This window comes from Bos indicus, unplaced genomic scaffold (assembly GCF_029378745.1).
Source record: "Bos indicus isolate NIAB-ARS_2022 breed Sahiwal x Tharparkar unplaced genomic scaffold, NIAB-ARS_B.indTharparkar_mat_pri_1.0 scaffold_95, whole genome shotgun sequence".
In the NCBI taxonomy this organism is placed as follows: Eukaryota; Metazoa; Chordata; class Mammalia; order Artiodactyla; family Bovidae; genus Bos; species Bos indicus.
Genome location: NW_027223747.1, coordinates 42,284 through 64,717, shown reverse-complemented (window position 1 = coordinate 64,717; position 22,434 = coordinate 42,284). Strand labels below are relative to the sequence as shown.

General features: G+C 47.1%; 1 pseudogene; it reads right to left on the bottom strand.

The window, feature by feature from the left end:
- Positions 1 to 6,636: 6,636 nt before the first annotated feature.
- On the bottom strand, positions 6,637 to 18,073 carry LOC139182099 (small ribosomal subunit protein uS2-like; annotated as a pseudogene).
- Positions 18,074 to 22,434: the final 4,361 nt, after the last annotated feature.

Below are 22,434 nucleotides of genomic sequence, written 5' to 3'. Positions count from 1 at the left end.
TGAGAGGGATCAGGGAGGCTTCATATTTAAAGGGAGGTTTGTGGAAGCGATAAGGGAAACGTTAGTCAGGCGGGATTCTTTAGTTGAGATGGCATGTGTAACTGGGCAGAGGGTGATAAATCCTCTGGACAAGGGGTGATAAGTCCCAGGTGGATGCAACCAGCCTGGAGCATCAGGGCGGGACCTAAAGTTTGGTTTTGTTTTCCCCAAAGTTAGATGATTCAGCAAGGGCCTCTGAGACTGCTGTTTCCTTTTCTAGGCCCAAAGCCTCTTTCACTGGTCAGAAGCAGCACTCACCTGTGCCCCTCCCTGATCAGGCCCAAGCAAACCAGCTGCCCTCACCTGAAAAGGTGTTAGTCTCTCAATCACGTCCTTGCAACCCCATGGACTGTAGCCTACCAGGCTCCTTTGTCCATGGGATTTTCCAGGTAAGAATACTGGAGTGGGTTGTCATTTCCTTCTCCAGGGGATCTTCTCGACTCAGAGATTGAACCCAGGTCTCCTACATTACCAGTGTACTCTTTACCATCTGAACCACCAGGGACATGCATAAGAAACTGTTACCTCCCAAAACTGGGGTCAGAAGGCTGGGCATGTGGTTCAGGCTCTACAAGGCATTTCACATCCTCCTAGTATCTCCTCTTGTCTCCCTAAGAAGCTCTTACATCTCAGGACACCTCTAACCAATACCCTCTTTTGGTGGGAGCTAGTGCTCAGTGGTTAACATTTTCAGCCCAGAGAGACACAGCCTGTGCTTTAGACCATGGCAAACCCTCCCAGCTAGCCCCAGTCCATGAAAATCTCTCCTGTTCCTCAGATCCCATGGCCAACAGGCAGTCCCTGAGTCTGTTCAGTGGACAAGCTCCCACAGTGTCCAGTGCTGAGGCTCCTCCCACCCCCGTGTCCCCTAGGCCCTAAATGATGAGCCCGCACTCCTGGGAATGGAGGGGCCCCTGTGCGCTTCTTTTGGGGCTGCTGCTGGGCCTTCTTCCTCCTTCAGCCAGAGCAGGGAGCTGGCTCGGGCAGGCCCTTGGGTAGGGGGAGGATTGGGTAGGGGGAGGAGGGGATGAGCGGTCAGTCCCTCCGACTCCTGTGGGCTGGGCCCTGTGGGAGGAGGTGCTGGGGGCTGAGAGTGGGCTTGGCCTGCTCAGTGGTCAGGACTCGGGGCGCATTCGGGGGAGGCTGAACCTACTGGGGAGTGGTGACAGTGTTGATGGTGACAAGCTGTTTCCATCTCTGTATGAGCTGGTCCAGTTCACCAAGTTCTCTCAAAACTAACACCTGTATATAAACACTCTTCCTCTGGCAACAGGGGGTGGGCTGAGTGTTTTCCAGGAAACTCCTCACTAACCTCTGGGAAAGATTCTGACAGAGTCTCTGATGATGCAACAAATGTCCGCTTTGGTTCGGAATCAACAAGGACTCCCTATTTGGCACACGGATGTCAATGCTATGTAGCAGCCTCAAAGGGAGGGGAGTTTTGTGGAGAAAGGACGCGTGTGTGTGTTTGGCTGAACTGTTCCCCTTGGTGTTCGCTTGAAACTGTCACAACACTGTTTGTTAACGGGCTACACCCCAAATACAAAATAAAGTTAAAAAAGAGAACGTGTGACCAAACACAAAGAGAAGACACTGGATGACTTGAACGTTGGCTTCAAAAGTGCATTTTGGTAACACAGAAAACTACAGTATTTTAAAATCCTAGTTTATGATTTAGAGTCTATGGTATTTAGGTGACTGATCAATTGTTTAATACACGCACTGATAAGAATACAAGCTAAAGGCTAAGCAGTTTTAATATCATTAATTTCACACTACAGTCTAAAGCCAGGGCACATAAGTCTATTTATCAGTCTCCCTCCCTCCAACTCCCTCTCTCTATAGTTTTAAGATTTGTGTCACCAGTGAGCTCGCTCCAGCTCTCCTGCAACACACACCCTTCATTCTGTGGGAGAAGTGATAACACTCGTTTACACTAGTGTAAGTGAGGAGGTGACGCATGGTGACAGAAGGAAGGAGACTGGCGGGGGCTTGGCCCGGCCTAGGCCTGGGGCCTTTGCCCAGACCCTCACTCCCTCTCTCACTGCTGACCATGACAGGGGCCTGGAGAAGCCTGTGAGGAGCTCTGGCCAAGAACCTTCATGCACGTCTCGCCATTTACATCGTGAGCATGGAGTTTGCACAAAGATCTTCAAATTTCTGTTTTTTTCTGACTTCTTTAGTCTTCATTAGTCTTCTCACCAGGGGTGTTGTTAACTAAGTCAGCCTATATATTTTTAATATTAACATATATCATGGATATATACATATTATATTAAAATAATGATAGTACATAACATTTAATATTTATTTACATTATATGCATATATTTATGTAGCATTATGTTGTACTAAATTAAATTAATAAATATAAATAAACTAGCATAGCGATATGAGTATATATACAAGTGAACCACAGATACTTTGATAAGGATGAAAGACAAATTCTACTTTTACTCTAAATTATCCAGTTTCTTTTTGGGTGTACTTTTAACTCAGGAGGAATTTGAATGAGAGTGTATATTGTTTGCATTTAAATAAACAGTTTACATATGATTGTACAGAACCAGCTTATCATAAAAACTGAATCAATGTATTTCCGAGTCAAACAAATGATAAGCTGCATAGAGAGTGAATATCTGCTGAAGGGCTAGAGACAGAAAGAGCACACGAGCAGCACAAACAGTGAAACGCGGGCTGCACGCTGCTGTCCCCTCCAGTCACTGGGTCATTCCCTGAACACTTGCTGGGTTTAAGGCAGCCTGGAAGTCAGTCACGTGTCCAAGGCAAGTCTGAATTGATGCCAGGCCCATAGTAAAGACATGTTTTAATTAGCAGCTCTCAGAGGTAGCAAATGTACACTGTATTCTCTAAACTCATTTTGGCCCGTTCTATAATGGATTGTTCCATTAAAAACAAAACACTCAAACCAACATTAAAAACCACCCTTTTGGTGTACCTGAAAGCTTTTGCCATTTTAGAGCTTTCTCTTTTGCTGTCATCTCTTAAACATGTAAAATAAATACAGTCAAGTCCCCTCAGGAGGGGCCACTCAGGGAGCTCTGGGCCTCAGTCGTTCCTAGGAATAAAAGTGGCAAAGAGCATTTTTGCTCCAGAACTCTCAAGGCATTTTGGTGTGGGATGATCCGGACCCGTGGAAAGCATATGAAAGCCTGATACTGGTTCTTACATCTGCCACAGCTCAGTGATTTTCAATATCTTACTTTCTGTAACCAAAGATTGAGAATGCTCAGGAGAGAGCATAAACATAACTACATAACTCGTTATAAATAGCATATAAGTAGAAAGTATAGTTAGATGTGGGTCTAACTTAGCTTAATATCCTAGTTTCTGTGGCTCTCAGTCCATAAGGCTCAGACTACATTTCTCGGGCACCTCTGCAGATTGGACAGTAGGTGGCGCTTTCAGCCTGTTTGAAACAGTTCACGGGCTTTGGCTTGTTTACTTGCTTTTTAACTGTTTTACCACCATTGCACAGAAAACAGAGTAATTTGGTACGTAAGTGTATGAAGTCCAGATCAATGTCATGGGAGCAATTTCAGAAGAACACAAAGCCATATAACTGGATCTGCAGGAAGCATTTACAAATATCCACAGAAAAGACTTTACCTCTCTGTAGATTCAAACTGAAAACAGAAAGTGAAAGTCACTCAGTCCTGTCCAACTCTGCGATCCCTTAGACTGTAGCCCGTTAGGTTCCTCTGCCCATGGAATTCTCCAGGCAAGAACACTGGAGTGAGTTGCCATTCTCTTCTCTAGGGAACCGTCCCAACTCAAATTATCCGGTAATAAAACACTTTAGGGTTTGTCACAGATGCTCTTTGCTACTTTGATTCCTGGTAATGACAGAATCTCAGGCCGACCGGGGACCCGCCCTAAAGCAGTTGGTGTCCTGTCACCCTGGTCAGACACATAGACTTCAGTTCGGTTTTCTTGTGTGGAAACAATTTGACCTAGCTGCTCACAAGCGAAAAGCAAACTACTAGATGTTAAAATGTTCCAGTAGAGTACAGTCAGGTGCTCTTGATTCTAGGTACTTCAAAGGATGTTTTTAAGCCTTGTCAGCCACCAGCTTCTCTTGATTCTGAAAGCTGGGTTTACTAGAGACCTGCAGCAGTGGAAGTGTGATGAAATCACTGCAGCGGTGTTGTGCTTCAAAGCACAGGATCTGTACAGACTAGGAACAAAGATAAAATATTCTAAAGGGGTGAATCCAGGGCATTTACTCTTATCTGAACAAAAGCTTGTGCACAGATGCATTTTATGCATCACTTCAGGGAGGGCACAGGCTTCCTGGGCTCTCCAAATCCCTCAGGTTAAGATCTCCTGGCCCGGGAGTGAAAGAAAGCAAAGGCAGCCCTTCCATCTTCCCTGTTCCGATCTCTGGTCCCATCACATTCCGACCTCTGGTCCCATGAGAGGGACCGTGGACGCTCAGCGCGCTGTCCCAGCCGCACGGCTGCCAGAGGAGTTACAGGAGCAGACCTGCCCAATGGTGCCGCTGCTTGCTGCCTGCTTCCGGGCGTTGTGAGAAGGCCCCAAGGAGATCTAGGAAAAGCAAAGGGGAGTCCAGCTCAGCAGAGCAGCCCCGAAGCACAGGGAGTTAAAGAAACAGGAAGCACGAGTCAGGTCAAGGAAGGACCCCTTTCTGACAGCTGCGCTGATAAGGGCTATGGCTAAAGGGTCCTGCTCCCTGTGCACGTGTCTCTGCGTCTGCAGGCACTTCCGGTTTGCCTCACCGTGAGCGGCGGCTGCTTGTCAGAAGGCAGATCTTTTCTACCATCAATAAACTGTCTTTTCCCCGCTGTCAGCCCTGTAATCTGGCACTATATGCACCTTGCTCCATTGGCTGCTAACACTTCTGTAAAGGGAGATCTAACTGTCGAGAGTTCAAAATTCCAGGGGTCTGTGGAGTCCCGCCACTAATTCACTCCCCAGAGCTGTGTCTGAATGAAGTAAAAACGCTCATTACAGGCTTCGAATTGAAGACACTAAAGTGAGAACATGAATGAATTTAGAACGTTTGGAAAGTCTGATTTTAAAAGTACTTGTTTATCTTTAAAGTCCAATAATAAAAATTTACTCTTGCTTGTCTTGTCTGAGGAATAAACATGGAAATATACTTACTGGAAAAAAAGCTACAAAATTTGAGGCTTTGAAGAAAGGAATTAAAAGAGAATGGGTCTCATGAAGAGTAACTCCTTTCAGACGGAGAAGCTGAGAGGAGAAAGAAATTGATTTAAGAAAAGATCTTACTATTAGAGCTGAGGCCTTCTGCCATTTAGTCAAATTTTCTTTTCTGCATGCAGGGTCACCTTATACAGACTCGTACAGACACACAACACAGCTACCATCTCCACTGATACCCAGAGGGGTGCCCTGGCCACCGCTTCAGACCACCTTGTGGGCACTCAGGATGCTCAGGACTCTGTCCTGTGTGTCCCTGGGAAGTGACTCCCAGGAGGTCCATCCACTGAACCGAGTTCCATTCTGTTTTCAAGCAGCCCTTTAAATCCCTGAGGCCAGCGCCCCTCTCTCACCACATAAAATGTACCCCCACAACCCCATGTCACTGCTCCTCATCAACATGGCTGCTGTTTTTATAATCAGTCTTCAGATATGGTCACCTGATTCTATTATTTTTTATTATGCTGAAGTCAATCAAGTGTTTTATATCTTACTAGCATATTAATATGTCAGATTCAGAGAAATAATTCAAGTATGAAGTCAACTGATTATCCTCCTATCCATATGAAGTATAAATATAATCTCTGGAAGATGGTGAAGGACAGGGAAGCCTGGTGTGCTGCAGTCCATGGGGTCGGAAAGAGTTGGACATGACTGAGTGACTGAATAATGATAAAATATTATCTCAATTGATAAAGAATGTACAGTGCATAAGAGAAAGTGGGAGAAAAGTATTTTAAAAATTGGGCAAGCTTAGCTAATAAAATTAGCGGTTGCAAATGTTGTTTGAGGGAAGAACATAATGAATTATGAATTAGGAAATTTTCCTCTTATGTGAAAGGAAAACAGCAAAAGTCACAGAACATTCTCATGAGTAGACATATTTATTTATTTAGAAACTGCTTATTTTCTGTGAACCAATTTTCATTTTAAGAGTTTGTGGGGTTTCCATAATGGCTCACGGTAAAGAATCCTGCCAATGCAGGAGACATGAGTTCAATCCCTGGTCCAGGAAGATCCCATGTGCCTTCAGAGGAACTAAGCCTGTGAACCACAACCATCAAGCCTGTGCTCCACAGCCTGAGGGCCACAGCTCCTGAGCCCACGCTCTGCCACCACTGAAGCCTGGGGGCCCTGGGGCCCACGCTCCATAACAAGAGAAGCCGCTGCAACGAGAAGGCCAGGCACCACAACCAGAGACTGCGCCCCGCTCACCGCAACCAGAGCAAACCTGTGCAGCAGCAAGGACCCAGCACAGCCCCCACTGAAGAGAAGAGCCTGTGAAAGAACAGCTGAAGCACACCCAGTGCTGTTCCTACCCGTCCAGTGGCCTGAGCAGTGGGCGCTGCAGGCCAGCCTTTCGGGGGAAACTGCGGAGTAGGCAGTGAGCTCACCTGCCCACCTGTGGACTAGGCCAGCACCTCAGATCCAGTAGCGTTGCACTCAGCTGCTGAAGTGACCTATTCACGGTGAAGTCCTCCGTGGTCAGAGCTTGCTCAGCTGCCGCCTGCTCTTCCCTTTTAATCTTTTCAGAATCTGCAGATGTAGAGATCAGGCACGACCTCCCAAGAATGTTCACAGGAAACGATGCCGCGCACAGGCAGAACTTCCAGGGTGAGCATCCGCCAAGTCAGACCCACGGACTTGATGTCATCTCCAGAGTGCAGAGGAGAGTCCGTGTCACACAGACCAATGGTAAGAAGTTCACATACATGCCTCTGGGAGAGGCCGGCGGTCAGCCCTGGCCTGTAACCACCAGGAGTCTTGGCTCCTGGAAGCTGCCTGGGTCTGGTTAGTGGAGGCTCCAGGAGCTAAGCGGCTGACCAGAGGAGCGGTGGCAGCGAACTGCAGCTCAGCTCACTGGCGAGGATTCCTGGAGGACGCAGCAGGGACAGCAGCTGGGTTTTCAGTGGCAACGATGGCATGAGCTGCCTACAGAAGCTTCTCCCAGGTTCTCTTCGGATTCCTAGTGTAGACGCCGCCACTTTTCCTTCTGTAGATGTACTGCTCCTTTGGGAAGTAAAGGTCGGTGCTACCTAAGTGGGCCCCTGCTGCAAGGAACGTGATGACGTCATCCTTCATTTGCCGGACAGCAAGGACCCAGGATAGTGTAAAAGATTCACTTCCCGTTATGACAAGAATCCAGACAGTGCCCTATGGACCACTGTCTGGGTAGCGTGGGAAAAGCCCGAGAAGATGTTTTAGAGAAGCCAGATAATCTTTCTGATAAAACAAACTTGACTTTCATTCAGTTTGTAGAAATAACGCTGTGAGTTTTATTCTTTAGAGGTTTAAATTTTTTTGTAATGTCTTGGCATTTCTGAGAAACTTATAATACATGTACAAGGTTCAAGAACCTAGAAATATAAAATACTTCATATTCCATTATTCTTCCTACCCCCTCCCTTCTTGTCAAGGCCCTGCTGCTTCCACAGTCAGCCATGTGTTTTGTTTCTCAGGAATAGCTTCCGGAGGTTTATTTATTTTTTCTAATTATTTATTTGGCTGTGCCCGTGGGACGTTTGCCATGGGAACTCTTAGCTGTGGCATGTGGGCTCTAGTTTCCTGACAAGGGATTGAACTCAGGCCCCTACAATGAGAGTGCAGAGTCTTAGCCCCTGGATCAAGAGAGAAGGCCCAGAATGTCATTTTATGGATACACAAGCAACTATGACTATCTATTTCTTCTTCACTCCACATGTGGTGCTAATGGTAAAGAACCCACCTCCCTATGCAGGAGACATAAGGGACTCAGATTCAATCCCTGGGTCCGGAAGATCCTTTGGAGCAGGAAATGGCAACCCACTCTAGTATCCCTGCCTGGAGCATCGCCATGGGCAGAGGAGCCCGGTGGGCTACAGTCCATAGTGTCACAAAGTGTCGGATGTGACTGAGTGACTGAGCACAACCACATGTAAAACCATACATGGTCGCACACTGTGCACAGTGTTCTATGTATCTTGCTTATATTCAGCTGAGAATATCTTGGGAATATTTTCTTGGGACACTATTTTCCACAAATCAGTCCACTGAATAGATGATGTACTATAATACGCTTTACTGGTCCACATTGGAATAAACACTAATATAAAATGACATCTTGACATCACAATAAACAATGTAATACATAACCTTAGCCTAATTTATTCCATTGCAGGAAAATGTATAAATTTCTAATGCATATGGAATTTCTACAAATCTAATGGATTTGTAGCCTGAAGTATTTCTAACTGAAATGTAGCATCTGATAGGATGTTGCTGGTAAACTAGCACGTTGCTGGATTCCCCGCCCCGCTCCTGAGGAGCTATGCAATGATCATTTCTCTTTCCTTAAGACTCAACCTCTCCTCTCCCAGATTTCTCCCTGATCTGTTTTCAAAAACATCCTCCAACCTCTTCTGCCCTTGTGACTTCTCTATAATCTGCTCCTCTTCTTAGCACTGTCCTTCATTCTCATGCCCTCATTGCCTGGCCTGGTCTCTACCTGCCATCTCAACATTGCCCATCATTGCTCCACCCACTCCCCTGGAGATGGTATCAGTACGGCCAGATGGTTGAGTATAGAAAAATGGTTCGTGGATGATATTGAATCACTGAGCCTGGATGAGAAGGAGACATCCACAGGGGAGTCTAAGGTAGCTGGGGAACAAGGAGAATTTAGGTTTTATCTGTGGTCTTCACTCAGGGGAAGATGCTACAGGGCCCACCAGGGAAGGAGAAGTCCGAGTCAGAGGTTAATACTTGGGAGGTGGTGTCCAGAAATTCCAGCAGGAGCTCTGGAGAGAAGAGTGAGGGAGAGCGCCTGCTGTGAGGCTGCTGTGAGTGTCGGGCAGGGACACACACGGGGCAGCAGAGAAAGGAGCAGGAAGGTGATAACAGGCTTCCCAAGGGAGGGAGGGTGTCACGGTGATAGTGATGTGCACAGAGTTACACGTGTCACGGAGATGAGGGAGGATGGAAGAGAGCCAGTGAGAGGGAGGGCGGATGCAACTAACACATCCTGTACGCTGTTTCCTGAGAGGCCTGGAGCAGAGGCCGAGAGAGAGGCTGAGCCAGAGCACAGGACACAGTGAAGGAGACATGAAAGTTGATAAATAAAAACATAGGTGTTCAAATCAAGATTGTGTTAAAACACTCTTTTAAGGAATACAATTGGGATTTTAAGGAACTCCTTTTAAGGAATACAGAAATAAAATTGCAGGTGAGATATTAATTCTTAGATGATTCACAAGAATGACTCCCCTGCCTAAAAAGTGACACCATCAGAAGCAGTTCTGTGCAGAGGAGAGCGGGGAGACGGCACAGCACAGTGGTGGAGACACGTGGTCGATGGAGACGCTGGGCCTCCACAGGTGGAGGGGGGTCCTGTAGACCCCACACGCTGGTGTGCTGAGAACATCGAGCAGGAGTTACTCGAGCCATTGAGAGTCACTGTACTTGAAGGGGTTTTTGTTTAAATATAATTTTATTTCCTTTTGGCTGCCCCGGGTCTTCTTTGCTGCCTGCAGGCTCTCTCCACTTGTAGCAAGCAGGGCCTGTGCTCTAGTTGGGTGGCTGGGCTTCCCGCTTTGGTGGCTCCTCTTCTGTGGAGCGCTGGGCTCTAGGATGCCTCGGCTCAGTCTTGGCGGTGTACAGACTTAATTTCTCTGTGGCATGTGGGGTCATCTGGGACCAGAGATCGAACCGGTGTCCCCTGCACTGCAAGGTAGATTCTTAACCACTGGACCACCAGGGAAGCCCCTGTACTCGAAGTTTTCATTGGAGCTACCTAAAACATGATAAAAGTGACCTCAGCAAAAGGGGGAAGGAGCAGTGAGCGCACGGCCTGCCTTCCACCAAAGAGAGCCTGCTGGGTTTGCACAGACCCCTTTCCGTTTCTGAACCACACTTGCCATTTACTCACTTCCTCTTTCTCCACCTAAAACCCACACATCTCTTAATTTCTCCAAGCAGTCTCCCTGGTGGCTTTCTTCCATGGGAGTAGAATTTCTAGGCAAAAGATTCTGTGCAATCTTTCTATGTGAATATCAGAATAAGGTGAACATTTTGTTTGAGGTAATTGTTCTGGAAATTCAGAATTAAATATGTTTCAGCTCACATTGGCCAAACATGCTGTACCTGGCCTCAGCCTCCTGTATTTTAGTTGGCTCACTGATGTCATTAAGGTCCTGGGATCTCTCTAGCCTCTCAACCACTGCATCCACCTCCTATGGCATGGCGAAAAAAGCCTCTCTGGTACCATTAAGATCCCTGTTGATTGCAGATCCTGTGATCTTGCTGGTGCCTTGACTTACTGAAGCTTCCTAAGTGCTTACCTAGGATTTGTTGGCATAAAGTTCAACCAGGAAAAACAGAAAACAAAACCTGTTTTAATGTGTCTCTTGATATTTGGTTTTGTTTTTACATTTGCAAGAGCAAAACAGAGAAAATGAAGCAAAGGATACTTTCAAACATGTATGGTTAACTGACTTAGAATTACTGATTCAAAGAGTGTCTGTAAAAATAAAATGTGACTTCCACTTCCAGCTTTAAGAGGAACAGTATCTGAACATGCTCACCTGGCACTGGTAATTACAAAGCTGAACAAAATACTTGAAACAACTGTTTTCAGATCCTGGACAGCAGGCCATGCAGGACTAAGTTCCTAGAGTGAAGATGGATACACAAATCCATTTGATGATTCCCGGCTGACTGCCTTCAGGCAATTTCCATGCTGTGGGTACAGGGAGGGGAACCCAGATGCAGCCCAGCAAAGCCCTGATCTGAGAACACAGGTGAGCCAGGGAGGTGCAGAAGGTGATATGTGTGGGGCAGGGCATCGATAAGAGAGAGCTACTCAGACAGAAAGAATGATTACAAGTGCCTAATGAGCCTGTTGAGTCTTTGTCATCTGATCACACACAGGTGAAATTCAACAAGGCTGGGCAGGAACAACTTTTGAAGAAAGAATGATTACTGGAGACCTATTCATTGAGTGGGGCCGGATGCCATGATCTTAGTTTTCTGAATGTTGAGCTTTAAGCCAACTTTTTCACTCTCCTCTTTCACTTTCATCAAGAGGCTCTTTAGTCCTCTTCACTTTCTGCCATAAGAGTGGTGTCATCTGCATATCCGAGGTTATTGATATTTCTCCTGGCAATCTTGATTCCAGCTTATGCTTCTTCCAGCCCAGCATTTCTCATGATGTACTCTGCATATAAGTTAAATAAGCAGGGTGACAATATACAGCCTTGAAGTACTCCTTTTCCTATTTGCAACCAGTCTGTTGTTCCATGTCCAGTTCTAACTGTTGCTTCCTACAGGTTTCTCAAGAAGCTGGTCAGGTGGTCTGGTATTCCCATCTCTTTCAGAATTTTCCACAGTTTGTTGTGATCCACACAGTCAAAGGCTTTGGCATAGTCAATAAAGCAGAAATAGATATTTTTCTGGAACTCTCTTGTTTTTTCCATGATCCAGCGGATGTTGGCAATTTGATCTCTGGTTCCTCTGCCTTTTCTAAAACCAGCTTGAACATCAGGAATTTCACAGTTCACATATTGCTGAAGCCTGGCTTTGAGAATTTTGAGCATGACTTTACTATCGTGTGAGATGAGTGCAATTGTGCGGTAGTTTGAGCATTCTTTGGCATTGTCTTTCTTTGGGATTGGAATGAAAACTGACCTTTTCCAGTCCTGTGGCCACTGCTGAGTTTTCCAAATGTGCTGGCATATTGAGTGCAGCACTTTCACAGAATCATCTTTTAGGATTTGAAATAGCTCAACAAATAGATGGGGAAACAGTGGAAACAGTGGCTGACTTTATTTTGGGGGGCTCCCAAATCAATGCAGATTGTGATTGCATCCATGAAATTAAAAGATGTTTACTCCTTGGAAGGAAAGTTATGACCAACCTAGACAGCATATTAAAAAGCAGAGACAGTACTTTGCCAACAAAAGTCCTTCTAGTCAAAGCTATGGTTTTTCCAGGAGTCATGTATGGATGTGAGATTTGGACTATAAAGAAAACTTAGCAGAGAAGAATTGATGCTTTTGGACTGTGGTGTTGGAGAAGACTCTTGAGAGTCCCTTGGACAGCAAGGAGATCCAACCAGTCCATCCTAAAGGAGATCAGTCCTGGGTGTTCACTGGAAGGACTGATGCTGAAGCTGAAACTCCAATACTTTGGCCACCTGATGTGAAGAGCTGATTCATTGGAAAAGACTCTGATGCTGGGAGGGATTGGGGGCTGGAGGAGAAGGGGATGACAGAGGATGAGATGGTTGGATGGCATCACCAATTCAATGAACATGAGTTTGGGTGAACTCAGGGAGTTGGTGATGGACAGGGAAGCCTGGTGCACTGTGGTTCATGGGGTTGCAAAGAGTTGGATACGACTGAGCAAGTGAACTGAACTGAACTGAATGCATTGAATAATGTGCAACATTCATGTGGGGCTGAGAATCCTCACCAGCCAGAGTGAAGAAACCTCCTTGAATATGTGGGGCTTCAACTGAGACAGAAAATGCATGTATTAGAGCTGAAACTAAAAAAAAAAAAGAGAGAGAGAGAGAGAGAGAGATGAAACTAATCACAAGCCTTAAAATAAAGGGCACATAGAATTGTACTAATAAACCTTAGCAATAATCCTCAAACGTGTCTGTTATGAAGGTAATCATTTCCTACCAGGAAAAAACAAAATTAACACTTTCAGGAATCATACAAAGAAAACAAACCAAAAGACATTTCTATCGCCCAGGAAACTTCAAGACATTTAGGGGTCCTGTGTCAGACAACAGGTCCGATGTATATTTCATATTATCTCATACCCACCCACAAAAATGAATATAAACCCCTTTATATACACTGCAAATATGCTAGAATATTCAAGAAATTGACTACTTTCTGGAAAAATATGAATTCTCAAGACCAATATTTAAAGTAGCTGTAACAAAAGAAAAATAAGCAAGGAAGTCTATAAAATAAATTTTTTCAAGAATTATTTCTGAAAATCATGTGAAGGCTATGCAAGCAAAGAACAACTGACTACAAAAGCACCACATAATTTTAGAGAATCAAGAATAGAGGAACAGAAGAAATCTGTATTTTGTGAACATAATTTAACCCTGATATGAGTTGGACAGGACTGAGTGACTTCACTTTCACTTTTCACTTTCATGCATTGGAGAAGGAAATGGCAACCCACTCCAGTGTTCTTGCCTGGAGAATCCCAGGGATGGAGAAGCCTGGTGGGCTGCCGTCTAAGGGGTCGCACAGAGTCAAAGCAACTTAGCAGCAGCAGCAGCATGAGAACTTGACATAAGTGACATAAAACAAAACCACACACCAATTTTACCTACTATTCTTGGTCTCCTAATCCATTAAATGCTGATTAATGCTATATGAATCATTGCAGAGAAGTTCTCCATCTCTAAAAAAACTTAGGTTTACTTACAGCTTTTGTTCCTTTAAAGGAAGTCAAGCTGTACAGTCTAAGAAGTGCTTGCTCCAGAAGATGTGGAATATATATACAATGGAAAATTACTCAGTCATAAAATCAAATGAAATAATGCCATTTGCAGCAACATGGATGAACATGGTGATTTCACTTTAAGTGAAGTAAGTCAGACAGAAAGAGACAAGCATCGTATGACATCACACATGTGGAATATTGAAGAATGATACAGATGAACTTATTTACAAAGCAGAGGTAGAGTCACAGACATAGAAAACATGCTTATGGTTACCTAAGATGACACGGGCGTGTGGGAGAGGTGAGTCAGGAGTTTGGGGTCAGTACACACACACTGCTGTATGTACACCAGGTGACACAAGGAGCTGCTGTGTAGTGAGGGAGCTGTACTCAGTATCTTGGGACGACCTGTAACAGGAAAGAATCCGGAAGAATATATAGTTGCTCAGTCGTGTCCAGCTCTTTGGGACTCCAGGGCCTGTACCTGCCAGGCTCCTCTCAAAGGACAGGTCACAAGGAACTGGGCACAACAGAGGGACTAACCACACAAGTCCTACTCTGCTCGTTCTCAGCCAACTTGGAGAAAGACAGGACGCCTTGTCAGCGCTGCAGTAAGTTCTGCTCTAAGATGCCTGCCCTGTAGGGAACAATTTGAACATATTCTGAACTTCAGTTGTGCTTGCAAGTAATTTTGTCAGGAGAAAGAGTTGGTGAAAGAAAGCACAGCTGACCCAGAGGAACCTAGCCAGGCGGGAAAACACAAAACACACGCTTAACACACAATAAACATTAAACTGACTGAGGACATTGCGGGAAGTGTCCTAATTCGTTCTCTATTTGTCCACACTTCATTGAGTGTGCTCAATTAAGACACTCTGTGTCTACAGAGTGTGCTGTCATTTTTGGCTAATTTAAAATATAGTGTATTAATAGGAAATTGAAGGCATAATAAGGCAAACAGATCAGGAGACGACTGTCCTCGAAAAGAGAGTTGACAACTTAGAGTTCCCAAGAGGAGGGAGAGGCCATGCCATTGGGCCACATGGGAAAAGACCGGCCTTGTCCAGAGAGGGAGGGAGGGGAACTCAGCACAGGGGCCTTGACTGTGACTCCTCAGGAGGGAACAGTGAGCTGGGTGCGCAGGCTCAGGACTGGCTGGTGTGCGTGATGTTAGCGGCCATCCTCAGTGTCTGCCTCTGGGTGACAAGGGAAGGGGACAGTGGCCCGGAGCACAGCTTAAATGTCACCTCCTCAGAGACATGTCCCCGTGTGCATCTGCGGTGACAGCTTCCCCATGTCTCCTGCCCTTACCACCTCGGTCTTTCATGGCACCAGGGCCGGCCCTGTCTGCACCCACTGGGGCTCGTCACCCATCAGTCCTCGGGCCCCGGGACTCCTTTCCTCCCCACTCCCCCACCCCGCCCCAGCACCCCCTTCTCTCTGGGCCATGATCCACCCTTCACTCCATGGAGCTGACTCTTCTACAAGCTGTTTATTCTTTGTCTCGCTCCACAGCGTCAGCTCTGTGGGAGCAGCAGGATCATTTCTTTTTAAAGTATGGTGGTTTTCTGTCTTACTTTCCACTTGAATGTCAAGGACTGTGAGGTGTCGTGGCTGGGTCCCTGCCCCCAGCACAGGCCTGGCACAGAGCACATGCGCTCTCAGCATTTGGGAAGAACCAGCAGTGGGAAGCCTTGTTGCTGCCCCCGGGGGACTGTTAAAAACAAGACAACAGCCCCAGAGGAGCTGCTTAGTTAGGAACCATGCTAGCAAAATAGACTTAAATGCAGTTTTGGCTCTTCCAGAAATGAACTCTTGAACCAGTCAGCCAGGAATCTTCTGATTATCACCAGTTAAGTCATCTGCCTGAGAAAGCTTTCCAGCCTCTATTGGAAAGTAACCTCACAGTAACCACTTGGATTCTTTGCCCAGTACAACTTCCTTGTTCCTGATCCCTTATGTCTATAAAAGTCTTTTATTTTGTGCAACTCCTCAGAGGTTCTAATTGCTAAATTGGATGCTGCCTGATTCATAAATCTTTAAATAAAGGCACTAAGATTTTAAAATTTTACTCAGTTGAATTTTATTTTAATAGAGCTTATAGCTTATTTTGGAGAAGGCAATGGCACCCCACTCCAGTACTCTTGCCTGGAAAATCCCATGGATGGAGAAGCCTGGTAGGCTGTGGTCCATGGGGTCGCTAAGAGTCGGACACGACTGAGCGACTTCACTTTCATTTTTCAAATGGCAACCCACTCCAGTGTTCTTGCCTGGAGAATCCCAGGGGCAGGGGAGCCTGGTGAGCTGCCGTCTATGGGGTTGCACAGGGTCGGACATGACTGAAGTGACTTAGCAGCAGCATAGCTTATTTTAAGATTATATTTGGCTTTTAAGAGATTGTTATAGATTCAATCGAGCTTGCTGTGAACGATGTCGGATTCAGGATCTCCGAAGAAGATTTAGCTTCAGGACAAGGGACCAGGATTGATCACTCAAGAGCGTTTGTGTAGCAGAGTTTTATGACAGTGGGAAAAGGTCAGAGAAAGCTTCTGACGTGGACAGCAGAAGGGGGTGGGGAGTGCCCCACCTTGCTAGTGTTAGCAAGGGAGGTATATACTTTTTAAATTAGTTACTACAGTAAATCAAAAGAATGTCTCAGGTTTGTGAAAGTTTTACCAGACCCACTCCCACAATTAACATTTTAGGATAACAGGATTAGAATTTAACAGAAAGATCCTACCAGACCCATTCCCATAATATACATTCTAAGATATCAGGATTAATTGGAAGGTTTTCAGGAAGGAGAAACTGTCCTCAAGCAGGATACATGGTTGTTATATAATCCCTAGTACAGAGTTTAAGTGGCTCAGATGGCAAAGCATCTCCCTACAATGGGGGAGACCTAGGCTGGATCTCTGGCTTGGAAAGATCCCCTGGAGAAGGAAATGGCAATGCCCTCCAGTACTCTTGCCTGGAAAACCCCATGGACAGGGGAGCCTGGTAGGCTACAGTCCATGGGGTTGTAAAGAGTCAGACATGACTGAGCAGCTTCACTTTCTTTCACAGAGTTTAAACCGAGTTGTGTAATTGTCAGTTCTGGGCCTAAAGAAAGAAAGAAAAACAAATGTTTTAAGTGACTAAGACTAAGAAATGTAGAGGGAAAAAGATGTTTGTCCTTTCCTCCTCCTTGAGAACTCCAGACCCTCTCTCCTCGGCTTCCCCTGGACTTCTTATCAACCTGCCTAGGAACTGACTCTCTCACTTTGAGCACCTCTTCAGCCTGTGAGCTCCATGAGAATATAGGGCTAGAAAGAGAAAAGACCTTGAGTAAATGTCATGATGACTGAATAGCTGTACAGATAAAATGACTACACAGAGTCCATGTGAAGGTTACATTCACTGAAGATCAGCTTTTTCTTCCTCCTCCCTCCCTCTTTCCAGAACAGAAGTTCAAGGGACCTTTTATCACCCTCACCTCATATGGAACTCCAGTGGTCTGGGTGATTTTTATCTTTTCTTTTTTTGTACACTGGAAGACATTTCATGACTGTACCCCTGAAAACTGAGAAAATCACTACTTGAGGGGCAGGGACCCTCCATGTTGTCTGAGTCAAAACAGAACAATATGTGAACACAGGATATTGAGGAGGTGGCTGGGCCCCTGGGCAGCTGGAAGGAGGGAGACAAAGGCAGAGGGGTGCTGTTTCCACCTCCCTCCTCCCAACATGACACACTTGTCCCTCTTGGTACTTAATCAATCTGATCCTGATTATCTGGAGATTGACATGTCTGCTGGCAGATGGTGTGGTCTTAGGTCACAGCATTAAGGCCACCAGACCTCAGTTCTGAGCTGTTTGCCAGACCTAGGACAAGTCTTCAGCGTCTTAGATCTGCTGTTTTTAACCCTAAGCATTGATAGCGGTACTCCCTATGTGAGGGCCCAGAGGCAGAGGCATCAGCACTTGGGATTGGTCACTGGGAAAGGCTGCAGCCCTGTGAAGGCTGCCCCTAGAACCCCAGCCGGAACACGAGTGGTACGTGGAATATCTGGATGAAGCAGTGAAGATGTCAGCGAGAGACACTCAGTTGGTGCCAGGACAGCACTGAATTAGAGCACTGGGCTTTTCTCCACTCACTTCCAGAGGGTCAGGCCCTATTGCCACTGGCCACATACCCTGAGTGATAACCATCTCCTGGGAACTCCAAGTCACAGCCTGATGGCTGGGCCTCCAGAGGGCTGAAGGATGTGTCAGGAGTGGTTTGCCCACAGATGCTGGGCACCCCAGGGCTCTGACAGGGGCTGGTGAGGCTGGCATCGCAGGGCCCCACAGCACAGGGTATTGGGGTACCTGGTTGGGGCTGCCATCAGCTAGGGCCATGCCACCATGAAGGCCCCTGGTAATTTCTGAGCTCAGAAGCTAAAGCAAGGTTGAGCCTGACTAGTACTTGGTTGCAAGACCACCTGGAAAGACCAGGTGCTGTGGACTTTCCTGCTTGTCTCTCCTTTCCTCTCTCTCACCCTTGGCCACTGCCCCCTCCCCTGGCACAGATGGGCTCTCCTTTGGCCACAGGGAGCTGCACCTATTGTTGAGCCTTGGCCTGGGTGGGTGCTGTGGGGGTTCTGACAATGGGCAGCACAGTTGGGCTGGCGTCCTCTGTGCTTGCTGGCCACTCTGGGTTGGTGGGCAGGTTGAGTGCCTACAGGAAGGCAGTACTTTACAGCATGGAACTGTCTGCATAAAATGGTTCTCATGGCGACATTGGACCTCTGTGTATTTTCCACATTTAAAGAACTGTAGCATGTCTCTCTCTCTCTGTGTGTGTGTGTGTGTGTGTGTGCATGTGTGCATGTGTTAAAGACTTAGGAAAATTCTGAAGCCAAACAAAAAATTGGATCACATGATAAAATATGAATAAGCTTCAAAAACATGACACTGTGTAAGAAACTGGACCTAAATGGCCACAGTTGTACAAACCCATGTGCTTGAAATACACAGAATAGGCAATTCCATGAGGATGAAAGAGTGAGGAATGTGGAATTTAAAGTGACTGATTAAGGAACACTAGGTGTCTTTGTAGGGAGATAAAATATAAAATATTCTGGATCAGATAGTGATGATGGCTACACAACTATATAAATAGCCAATCAATAAAATATAGTGCTCAAAGGAGAATTTTTTGGTATATGATATATATCTCATCTTAAAATGATTAATTTGAATTTTTTTTCAAAAATAACAAAACCCACATATTATCCTAAGTGCTTTATGTGGTTCTCACTCTAAGCTCTGTAGACATAAATGAAGATGCCTGTGTCTGTGTGTGCATGCTCAGTCGTGTTTGACTCTGTGACCCCACAGCCTGTAGATGCCCAGGCTCTTCTGTTCATGGAATTTTCCAGGCAAGAATACTGGAGTGGGTGGCCATTTCCTACTCCAGGATATTTTCCTGCTCCTTCACTGTTTCTTCAGAATTTGTCTCCAGAGCAAGGAGTCAGCCACCACCACTCACCTAGTCTGAGACTCAGGGCACACAGAGGAGTGGGGACGCGCTCTGGTGGGAAAGAGGGAAAGTGTGTCCTGCTCAGAGCATGTAATGTGGGGTAGCCGGAGGCAGGCTGGCAGGAAGAGGGCCGTCCCAGGTGACTGCTTAGATGACAGATTTGGTTTCCCCCATTTGGTACTAAATAGAAAGGAAGGAAAATAAAGAAGGTGGCACACACTGGATCCTGGAGCCCATTGCTGCAGGGGCTGGGGTCTGGTTTTCCAGGTCGGTTGCTGCAGGGCAGGGCCTCCTGCCTGGAAGGAGAGGTTCCCCGAATTCCCAGTGTGTTAAGAAAGTTCTTCATTTCAACATCCTTCTCTGGTCCTCTTCAATTGGATACTCTGTGGATAAACTTGAAACAGTGTTTCTTAATTAATTGCAAACAAAGGTAATAACTACGTTATTGTTGAGTAACAATGATAACGTTAATTTTCATTATAATTAATTTCAAGATTTCTCATTGAATACCTACATCACAGTACACATACTGAGAAAAATCCCCAACAACCTGTTGGGCCATCTGGTCAACCTCGCCACAGCAGCCACCAATCTGTGGGCTTTGTGATCTTCACATAGATGTATCCGTGTCTCACACCCGCGAAACACAGCGCCTCCACACGGACACCATCCTTTCCACTTCTGAGCCCGAAGAGAATAGTAGGGACGCCTGGCGCCCCTCGAGTAGATGCAGCCCGACCCGCAGGAAACCTGTCTGCGGAGTCCTGAGCACGTGACTGGGAACCGTGGCCACTTGGGAGCAGCCTCAGCGCCGAGAAGGCAGCGGGAAGGCCTTTCCCCCAAGGTGGCAGGGGAGCGCTTCCGGGCGCCCCTTGGGGAGGAGGACGGGCGGCCCGTGGTCCCTGCCGGTGCCTCCTGTTCTGGACACCAGGGCCGACCCTCTCCAGGGAGAGGACACACGTTGTGAATCGGGACTATCGGGGTCCATGGGGGAGGCTGGGAAGACTGGACATGTCCGCGTGCATCCATGTGGTCCGCACCTCCGGGTGAGTGAAACATCGAGAAGGTGTAACCCCGCGGACGCCGGCGCCGTGACCTTTCCTGCTCGTGCTCAGGTGCCCCGGCTGTGCCCAGGGGCAGAAAGGGCCCCGCGGCGGGATGGTCCACCAGGCCTGGAAGCGACACCGCCCGCCGCCCGCCCGCCCAGGCCGCGGACCTGCAGCCCGAATCTCCGGCGACAGCAGGCTGTTCCCGGGTCTCATGGCACCGGGAACGTTGCCGCTGCCCACCCCCCCTCCCCCCCGGCCTCTGGAGCTCTGCCCCGGTCTTGGGCCGAACCGTAGCCTTCGCGGGAGTCGCCAACGTTCCCCAGGAAGGGACCGGCTTACGGCGGCAGCTGGGTGGCTCCCGACGGGCGGCGCACACGGCCCCGGGGCGGACTCTGACCGCAAGGCCGCCCTGACGCCCCGCTGGTCCCGCGTGTCCGCCTGGGAGCCGGCTCCCGGCCCGGCAGGGCGCGGATACCCAGACAACAGACGGGAGGGCGGGAGCTGGGAAGACCTCCCTGGGCAGCTGCGGGAGAAGGCGCGCTCCTCAGAGATTCCCGAGGCTCGGAGTCAGGCGGCCCAGAGGGCAGGCCCTGCTCCCGGGCGGACTTAGGAATTTAGTGAGACTTAAACTGTGTGGTGGAGAAGGAAATGGCAACCCCACTCCAGTACTTTTGCCTGGAGAATCCCATGGGCAGAGGAGCCTGGTGGGCTGCAGTCCATGGGGTCGCTAGAGTCGGACACGACTGAGCGACTTCACTTTCACTTTTCACTTTCCTGCATTGGAGAAGGAAATGGCAACCCACTCCAGCGTTCTTGCCTGTAGAATCCCAGGGACGGGGGAGCCTGGTGGGCTGCCGTCTATGGGGTCGCACAGAGTCGGACACGACTGAAGCGACTTAGCAGCAGCAGCAGCAGACTGTGTGCACTGCAAAACTGAAACCATGAAAGGATTCGGTAAAAACATGTATGAATGATTTTTATTCTGTGGAATAAAATGAGTGGATCAAGATACAACATTAAAAAAAAAAGTGTCTTCAGAAGCTATCAAAGAAATGAATAATAACAGCCATAAATCCACCTTTTCATATTCCACACGGAAGGTCCAATGATAACAACTGAGCGTGGGAGGAACATTTGTGCAAATACTTGTGTAATAAGATTATTGATATTAGTATCGCTCAGTATAAAAACAGAACATTCAGGAAACAGCCATTAAGAGGGATCTGGGAAGGAAATTTGTATCGGTACTGACTTGGAACGATCTGTATGATGAATTGTTGGATAAAAATAGCCAAGTTATAGGATTTCCACTGGTGCTAAAGAAAAAATACATACATTTGTACATTTATCTTTTATCCATGAACTAAGATGGAAAGTCAAATGAATTAGAACACCTAAAGCAGTTTTATAAAAAGAATACAATCTTTCCCATAGCTTGGCACCTGGTGCCAGAAAGAAGTGTCTTCAGAAACCAAGATGAGCCACACCACCTGCTTTTCTGCCCCCTCCTCCTGTGGCCTCCAGGCAGGCAGCTGGCATCCTAGCCCCTTAAAGTCACTGCTCCACTCAGACAGACGAAGATCCAAGGAGGGGTTGGTATAACCTTGGCTCTGCAGACTTGAGCTCCTCAGCCTCTTGACTCATCCTGGGAGCCCCCAGCCAGTCAGTCATCACCCCAGTCTTTCCCACCAGAGGCTACTGGCCCCACTCTGCAGGGGGCAGCCCTGTCTCTATCTGAGCTGTTTTCCCAAAGGAAGGATTTTCCCTTTGCACCACAGGTATGAAGCAAGGGGATAACTGACTTTTTGCACCTGGACCCAATCTGGCCCCAATTATCCCCATGAGGGTAAAAGAAGGCCATTCCCTTTACAGAGAAGGTGTGAGTCAATGGGACGCCTGAGCTTTTACATCTGGACCTTTCATGCACATTTGGTATGCATTCAGCTCCTGAAGACACAAGACAGAGACAGGGTTAGGCCTCAGCGTGGTGTGGTCATTGCTCTCATGAAATATCCAGGGTCACTAAGCACCTCCAGGGTGGCAAGAATAAAGAAGCAGCATGCAATCATTCATGCCACACACACACACACACACACACACAGGAGAGGCTATGGAATCCACCTGATCCTAAGGGAAAATCCAACTCTGGAATCAACCATGTCAATATGTCATGCAGAAGTAAAATCACC